We start from the raw sequence: 8,560 nt of genomic DNA, 5'->3' as shown, positions 1-8,560 counted from the left end.
CCCAAGCTATTGTGAGTGCATCGTATGTTTATATTCCAAGCAGCTTGAATCTGTGCCTTGCAAAAATACAAGTTGGAAAGTTAATTCATTCCTTTATGTCAAGGTAATTGCAATTTCACCCTAATCCTCTCTTGTCAAAGACATTTCTACAATGCAAGGAGTTATCTTTTACAAGAGACACTTCAAGGTGATTTAATAACAACACTTGCTATGAGTCACATTTTCCCTGTAGTCATCCACTCTTCAGCTTGGGAGAATGGGGTTCAAGTACGGAAGAGAGAAGGCATTTGGCTAGGCTCATAGCCTACTTACACACTCTCAGCTAAATGCACACCTTCAAGAAAAAAGAAAATCCTAATGAGCACTCATGTGGTAACTAAGGTGCTAAATGGATCTTTCAAAGCAATGCTATTTTTGTTTGTTGGCTTAAAGGCAACCTATATTCATTCAGTGCCCTGAAACTTCTTAAGACACTTAGGAATTTGATTACTATGGACAAAGAGGAAATTTAATATTGAGATCAATTATTAATTTGGCAAACGTTACTGAGCTCCTACCACTTACCATGAGCCAAGCACACTGACACACTGAGCTAGGGGCTGGCCTTTGGCAGCACATGAGGACTGTCTGCTAGCTGTCCTCACTGAGCTTGCAGCCTGCAGAGGAACAAGCCTCTCTCTTTGACTCTGGAAACCAGAAAATTGTCATTGAGATTTTTCTACCCTGTATGTATTTCTTTTAGGGTTTGGATTTTTCTGAGCTAACCAAATGCCCAGCTCACTGCACAGTAGGAAACATTTACACATGCTTCATAGCTCTTCATTCTCCTCTCATGCTACATCAGACCAAAGGGCAAAGAGATCCGACTGGACTGTGGCTAAGCTTTAGACTGGGACCTGAAGGGCCAGCATGCAGCCCAATTTTGAAAATTGGGCTGGATGGAAATAATTTTCCATCTCCCAGCCACAGCTTTGGATACAGCTCCCAATGCTAGCCTCCACCCAAGAGGAAATCGAGCTGAAAAAGAAATCTCAGGGGGAACTGTCTTTGAAAGGTTTTGTAGTGTGTCTCTCTACTCCCCAAAAATAAAAACTACATAAGCAAAATACTTTTTAAAATCAAGACTAGGCAATTAGGATGGGAGGACAATTTTGCCCAGTGCCACTTACTCCCACCTCCAGTTGGAATTTTCTGGGCATGCCAGCACTGGTGCTACTTGCTGTAGGCAGCTTCCCTACCCAAACTTATAAAAACTCACACTGGCTACTCCTCATAGAGCTCTTAACATGTCTCTTTCAACTGGATTTCTAAAACAAGGAACAATGTAATTGGCAGGTAAAGACAGGTTGACAGGATTGTCTTAACAGATACTGGTGCGTTTTCACTTCAGACTTTCCCCAGCCAAGATGTTCTATTCAGAAGAAAACCAATGCCTCTGAGCTATGCTGATCTGCCAAAATGCTGCAGAGCAGTGACCCAGACGGAAGGAGTCAAGTTTGCATTCTGATTAGAAAAAAATTTGATACTCTTACCCATGAGTGATGTCATATTTTGAATATGGTCATTTACAATATAAAATTACATGGAGTTTAGCCACCTAGAACATGTGGTGAATCGAAATGGGGCAGAAATGAATTAAATAGCCAGAAGTTTTAACAATTCATGCTAGACTTTTGAACAGTAGAAAACTAAGACAATGGCAGCTGCTCTGTGGTGACAATCATTCTTCTCCCAGTAACTGGCTCTCCTTGGTTGCATGGAATCCTTTGCCTTAACAACCACTGACAGAGGAGAGGGACTCTTGTGACAACAGAGCAGATCATTGGAACCTGGGGTTCTTGCTGCATTTCCTGTGGCCTGAGTGTCTGAGGCACCCTGTAAGTGGCCCAGGCAGCCCTCTGGGTGAGCCAGGTTTGGGTTTTCAAAACAGAAACAAAGAAAGACCTAGTGAGTCCCAGTGGTGTGATCACATTCTGTGCTCCTTAGCACTCTACTCATACTCGTGGCCCCAGCCCCACACACACACTGCTGGCAGAAGGATAATCTATGGCATTTGGGGACCTTGGTCTAACAAACTTAGAATGACCCAATCTTGGGCCTCCTTGGTGGTGCAAGAGGTTGAGCAAAGCACTCTGAAGCTATCCGTAGCCTCTGCAGCAAGAGTTCGATCCCCTGGCCAGCCAGGGGACTACCCACATGAAGCAGCATACCTCTCCTTCCTGGCCAGCTGCTCCCTTCAGCAGTGTATTTCAGTCAGTCTGCCTGTTCTGTTTCCCACTCTGTCTCTGGTGAACCCTCTCACCCACCACACCTTAGGCCTATACCCCAGTTCTAAAAAAAAAAAAAAGACCCAATCCTGTTATTTATACACTGAGCAATATTTATTTACAACTAATCCCTTAATAAATCATGTTGGATCTCAATTACTGGGTCATATATTCTCTCCATGTCTAAGTTGGGCAGCCCCAAGAGTGGTGGTGCTTTGTCTAGTTGCACATTAGAATCACCTAGAAATTTTGAAAACGTGTGGGTGTCTGGCACCTTATCACTTAAGATTATAATTTAATTGTGCTGGGGGCAGGCATTGGTGGTGGTGTGTTTTTAAATGTGTGTGTTTTTAAATCTTTGCTAAGGTTCTTAATATTTCACCCAATTACTCCTAATTGTTCTTAGTGAGTGAGTAGATATAACCAATATCCCAGCCTGATTAACTGCAGTTTCTGTATTTCCTCCTTAATACTATTTAATAATTAACTATTTTCTTGTCCCACAGTTAGAACTCTGAAGATTAGAAGGAACTTTTTTGCCAAATGGAAGTCTGACATTTTTAATGAAAGTAAAATATACCAGCTATTCTTTGTGAAATTATTCTGAGAGATTTCTAAAAATTTCCCACAACATTGAAGGTTGGTGGTTTAGAGTATATTGACCCCCAAAAGGTAGGGTGTTTTGGGCTGTGGCCTATAGTTGTCTTGCCATCTTCTGAATATTACCTGCTGTCTTCCAATTTAACGGCCTTAAAAGTATTGACTCATCTGGCACATAGGGAGATGTGAAGTTGTACTTCCAAAATCATATAGCTATGATTAGAGTTACATTGGATTGTTGGAAAAGTCATGATGCGTTTTTGCATAGAAAACATAGGAAAAATATGTCATGACTCTCAACAAACCAAGTTATAGCTGACAAATTAATGAAATTTGGGTTAAAACAATATAAGGTGTATTTATGCTAGTTGGCATTTAACATCATATGAGCAGCAGTTTGAATCCTTTATTGCTTTGGTCATTGCCTATTTGATCTAATATAATTGATCTAATGCTTAATCTAACTAAAGGCTATACAGTAAACTATTTTACAAAAAAAAAGAATTGACTCATCAAGACAATCTGAATTGTCCAGCTTAACTGTAATCCAAATCTGGGCCATCAACATTTTGTTCTTTTGAACTTCAGAGAAATCTACTTTCAAATTTTGCCACATTCTCATTCTCTCCATTTAAGAAAGAAGAAACAAACTCACCATTATCTGGACTGCTTTTATCTTTTTATCTCAAGGGAATAAAGACAAAAAAATGCTTATGTTGTGGGGTCAGGGAAAGGAAACGGTGAGGACTGGATTCATTTCAGGCTTCCTACTAGCTTCTCAGTGACCTTTGAATATATGCCAACTCTTGATACTTATATTTATTACCTACTATGGAAGGGAAAAGGATGATCTCTGCCATTCAGAAATACCTCAAAACTTTTCCACCCAGAGTAAGAACACCAGGTCCCAGTTCTGAGACACTTCCCAGGCTGACATGGGCCTCCTAAGTTTTCACCACATGTTATCTACATTTCTACAAATTTCATTATTTTTTATTAGATTATTTTTTTTTATTAGATTAGGCTTGTTTCCTGTCCCCTTCCCATGAGGTCCTTCAGGGTTGAGGTTGCATCTTTTCTTCTTAATATTTCCATCTGATACATGAGGGCCCTCAAAATCATGGCAATGAATGAATGAACAAATGAACAAAGAATTGATTCCCCCAAAGCTACTGGCAGTAGTCCAATTGGAGGGCAAAAGACAAAGGTCAGGGGGCCTCCCCTGGTGGTGCAGCGGTTGAGCACTGGGTTGGGAAGCTGCCTGCAGCCTCTGCAGTGCCAGTTTGATGCCCGGCCACTGGCGAGGGTCCCATATAGTGCACAGACCTCTCCTGCCATGCCCGCTGCTCCCCTCAGCAGTGTATTTCGTTGGTCTGCCTGTTCTGCTCCCCGCTCTGGCTCTGGTGAATTCTGTCACCCTCCCATGCTTCTGACTGTACCCAGTGCTTGTATAAATAAATAAATAAATCTTTTAAAAAAAAACAAAGATCAGGGCCACAAGGGTCTTGAGCAGAAGCTGAACTGCAGAGATCGATTGCTAAGGCTTCTGCTTTTGTCTCCATTTGTCCACTGCTGTTTTGCAGTCAATATCAGTGGTTGTTGAATAAGATTCATTTATACATTATTTAGTAGATGCCATCAGTCAAATTCCCCATGATCATAGCCCAGCATTTTAAACTTGTCTCTTATCTGTAAACACATTTCCTGAGCTGCTCTATCTTTTCATCTTGTCTAGGTGATCTATAGCAATATCCCAGAACCTACCTACTTTTTCTTTAATCCCCTGATGGATTATAAATAACCTATTCTAAACCTTCACAAAGCTTTGAAGGCAAATTTCTGCTTTCTGAACTACTGTCAACCTCCCGTTCCACATTCAGCCTCTTCAGGAAACCACCCTCCTTCCCCAGGGCAGACACAAACGCCTTCTACACTTCTCTGCCCTCATGCTACAGTAACACTATGGCAACAACCAGACCAGCCAATATTTGGAACGACTGCTACGGATACACACATCACTCACTGCTTCAAACACTTATTAATGGAGGTGATTAAGGAAGTGAAATCTAGCATAAAAAAATGGCAGGGGAAGAAAGCCAGTGCAAGAAAACACAATAAGTGACTGGGGAAATGAGAGGCATGAGAAGAGATAGAAGGGAAACCGAGGAGTACAGAAATGAGGGCAGAAGAGAGAAATGAAAAACGGGGAGACACAGAGAGCCCCGGGCTTGCTTGCTTTGACTTCAAGGTACTGCTTCTATGAGAAAACACTCAAGTCAAATCACCTCTGAAATAAATGCTGTTGTAAGAGGCAAAGTGGCCTAAAAGAACTCAGCTCTCTGAAGGCTCATGGAACCGCTCTATTGTGCACCAATACCCAATTTCTCAAATTTCAGAGAAACTCCTCCAAGGCACAGAGTGGAGCCTGGGACCCACAGTATTCAAGGGCTCACTTTAATGAGCATCTCAGGAAATGCACTCAATATGGATGTGGTCTTCCAGATTCACTTCGTCCTCTGCTTTTCAAAGTCACTCACATGCAAACCGGAATCCTCCCCCTCCCCAGCTGCCTGTGGCTGCCTCAGAGGCCAGAGGGGAGCAGCCAGTCGACCCTGCTCTGGGCTCCCTTCTTTCTGTGCATTCATTTTCAATTTCCAGTTATAGCCTAATCCATTAAGAGGCACTTATTCTCAGCAAACCTCTTGAGCAAGCTCTCATTTCCCATTTCTCAGTGTAAACTCACTTTTACTTTCCAGTTCAAACATGTTGACACTAAAATAGGCAACTCACACCCTTCCTCATCACTGTACATTTACCTCTCCCGGCATCCATCTCAAGTTGACTTTCTGATGCTTCCACGCCATCAGAATCAGCCTTAGCTTTTCAGAATAGCTATGGGGTTTATTAGATGGGGTGGCAGCGAGTAAATCCAGTCTACATGGCCATTAGCAAAACTGCACGCAGGACAGCCTCAGCTTTCTGTGTGCATGCTTAAAAGGTCTTCTTAAACAGAACTATGATGCCCCTTTCAACCCCCATAAGGGAGTAAACCCTACTAGTTTGGAGGGAAAATCCTTTTCCGTGTCTTAGGGTCCAAGATCATACATCTGGAAGACAGAGAACTTTGCAAATATGTTTCCCAATGATTGGCACTTTGTGATCATATGTCCCTCTTCCCTAATGTCTTTTTACCATGTTCCAGACATTGTGCTAATTTTCTTGCATTATCTCATTTAATCCTCCCCCGAACTCCAGAATGATCCTTAAAATAGAAGTTAGCTGCTGACTCTCTCCAATGACGTCCTGTCTTTGCTAATAGCCACACAAACTGTGGTCTCTCTGGCAGTGTTTCCTACAAGCTACCCTTCGATAGAGTCTCCAGTCTAGCTGATCCTCCTACATGAGAAGATCCCTGCATCTCTTGAGAGTCACAGTGCTTGTACTTTCAACTCTCCTTACTCCCCTCCAGTATTACCTTCTCTATGGGACTTTCCTCAGCCATTCAATATACATGGCATACCACTCCCTCTCTATCTTCCACACTCAGTTTACATTTTCTCCATTCCACCTGTGCCTCCAACCTGTTACATATTTATTTATTGTCTCCCCCAATAGACTTTGTTTTGTTCTTTCTGAAACACTGAAACAGTATTCTCAACAAAACATTCTTGAATACATAAATGATTTAAGGTATTTTTTTTTTTAATAGAGGCATGTTTTATTTATTTATTTATTTGTTTGTTTGTTTGTTTTTGTTTATACAAGCACTGGGTACAGTCAGAAGCGCGGGAGGGTGAGAGAATTCACCAGAGCCAGAACGGGGAGCAGAACAGGCAGAAGGACCGAAGTACACTGCTGAGGGGAGCAGCGGGTGGCAGGAGAGGTCTGCGCGCCATGTGGGACCCTCCTCCGGTGGCCGGGGAGCAGCCGGGGATCGAACCGGCGCCGCAGAGACCGCGGGCAGCTTCGCAACCCAGCGCTCAACCGCTGCACCACCAGGGAGGCCCCAAGGTATTCTTATTATCTTCAGTTTACAGCTACGAAATAGGCTTGAGGTAGCTATTTAATTTTGTAAGGTCATAGAGTCAATATTGGGCAGAGCAGCACAACTGCTTCTAGGGGTATAGCAACCCCACCCCCCAGCTCAAAGTGCCTTTTCGGAAAATATTTTTGCTGGGCTCATTTATTTGGGGTTGATTTTGACTTCTAAAATAGGAAACAGAGATGGAAGATAATAAGCAAGAAATATGTGGGACGGTAGGCCTGGAACCTGCTATTCACACTCATTCTTCCTCCAAACTCATTTATCTGGTAGATTCTCTTCTCCTTGCTCTTGACAAGGACCAAATTCAATTCTTTCTAAGTACACACCATAGCATTCAAGTAACATGAACACCACATAGATTTTTCAACACCTTAAGGAACAATTTGATGTTACTGGTCAATGTTTTGAAATCATTTACCACATTTACTAGGTGACAGTTTTGAAGAAAAGGGAAAACATCAATCGAGTCAAGCCAACCCAAAATATATTAGAATCTTACACTTCTGTAGGGTTGATGTTGTGTTTTAGCTCCCTAACTAGCATTGAAATTGACCCATAATAGGCTTTCAAAAGATGTTTAATTAACAGATAAATGTCACTAGAAAAGAAATTTTATTTTTGTCTATGAGCAGATTTCATTACTGGCCATCTTGTTTAGGCCAACTAATTATATGAAAAAAAAATTGGTGTTATCTTAGAAATGAACTTGGGGAAGTAGGTGAGTAAATCACATTTCAGAGAAAGTCATAATCTCAATGGAAAGTTTAAAATACAGATGATAGATCGATAGATAGATAGATAGAGACATAGATACAGAGATAGATAGACAGACAGATACACACACATGCTAGTAGTAGAGTGGGAGCTCCACAACTACTAGAGAAAAACCTGGAGGAGAATATCTGTAGTGCTAAGCAGGAGGAGTACCTGAGGGTGGGATATGTGCTCTAAAATCTGTGTCAGCAGGACGGGTGGCTTCCCAACCATTAAATCACCCCAGAGGGAAGGACAAATAGTTGTGATTAATAAATGAGAAAGTTTAGTTAGGAAGCCATAAAGAGGCAGTATAAAGAAATCCAAGCTGACAATACATATCATCTCTTTCTTCTCTTCCCCTGTGCAGACCTCACAGGAAAATGGAACACAGCTAAGGAACAAAATTCCTTCCCTAGCTTCCTTGAGTCTGGACAGGATCTGGAATATCAGGGAGTAACTCCAGGTACCTAGTTTTTTCAGGTCAAGAAACTAAATTCCTCCTTGTCTAACCTCTAAGTTCCCTCCCTCTAATATTGAGGGAGGCCAGCCCTCCAAATAAGGAATCACTGGGCTGGCTTATCCCCATTCCTTTCAATGACATTCCTTCAGCGTAGGCTGGGCCTAATGACTTGCTTCTAGTGAACAGAATATGGAAAAGCTAGTGAATGGCACTTCCATGGTTAGATTATTTAAAAAAAACTGACTACCATCTTGCAAGCACACTCTCGCTCTTCCAGGTTTTGATAAAATATGCTCTCAGTTGTAGAAACCCACATGGCAAGAAATGGAGGATATTTTCCAACGAATAGCCTGAGAGGAACTGAATCCTTCCAACAGGCACTGAATGAACTTAGAAGTACATCATATACAAGTTGGACCTTGAGATGACTGT

At 42.0% G+C, this 8,560-nt stretch overlaps 1 long non-coding RNA gene across 1 annotated transcript; it reads left to right on the top strand.

Annotated features, from left to right (window-relative positions):
• The first annotated feature begins 1,863 nt into the window (after nucleotides 1–1,863).
• LOC129144853 (uncharacterized) lies at nucleotides 1,864–8,066 on the top strand. Its single transcript, XR_008549582.1, has 3 exons — nucleotides 1,864–1,877; nucleotides 2,774–2,906; nucleotides 8,036–8,066. It is a non-coding gene; the product is annotated as an uncharacterized LOC129144853 (long non-coding RNA).
• The last annotated feature ends 494 nt before the right edge of the window (nucleotides 8,067–8,560 follow it).

Source organism: Talpa occidentalis, unplaced genomic scaffold, assembly GCF_014898055.3.
Source record: "Talpa occidentalis isolate TD23 unplaced genomic scaffold, MPIMG_talOcc4v2.1 talOcc4.7, whole genome shotgun sequence".
NCBI classification, from domain to species: Eukaryota; Metazoa; Chordata; class Mammalia; order Eulipotyphla; family Talpidae; genus Talpa; species Talpa occidentalis.
This window is presented reverse-complemented; position numbering and strand designations above follow the sequence as displayed.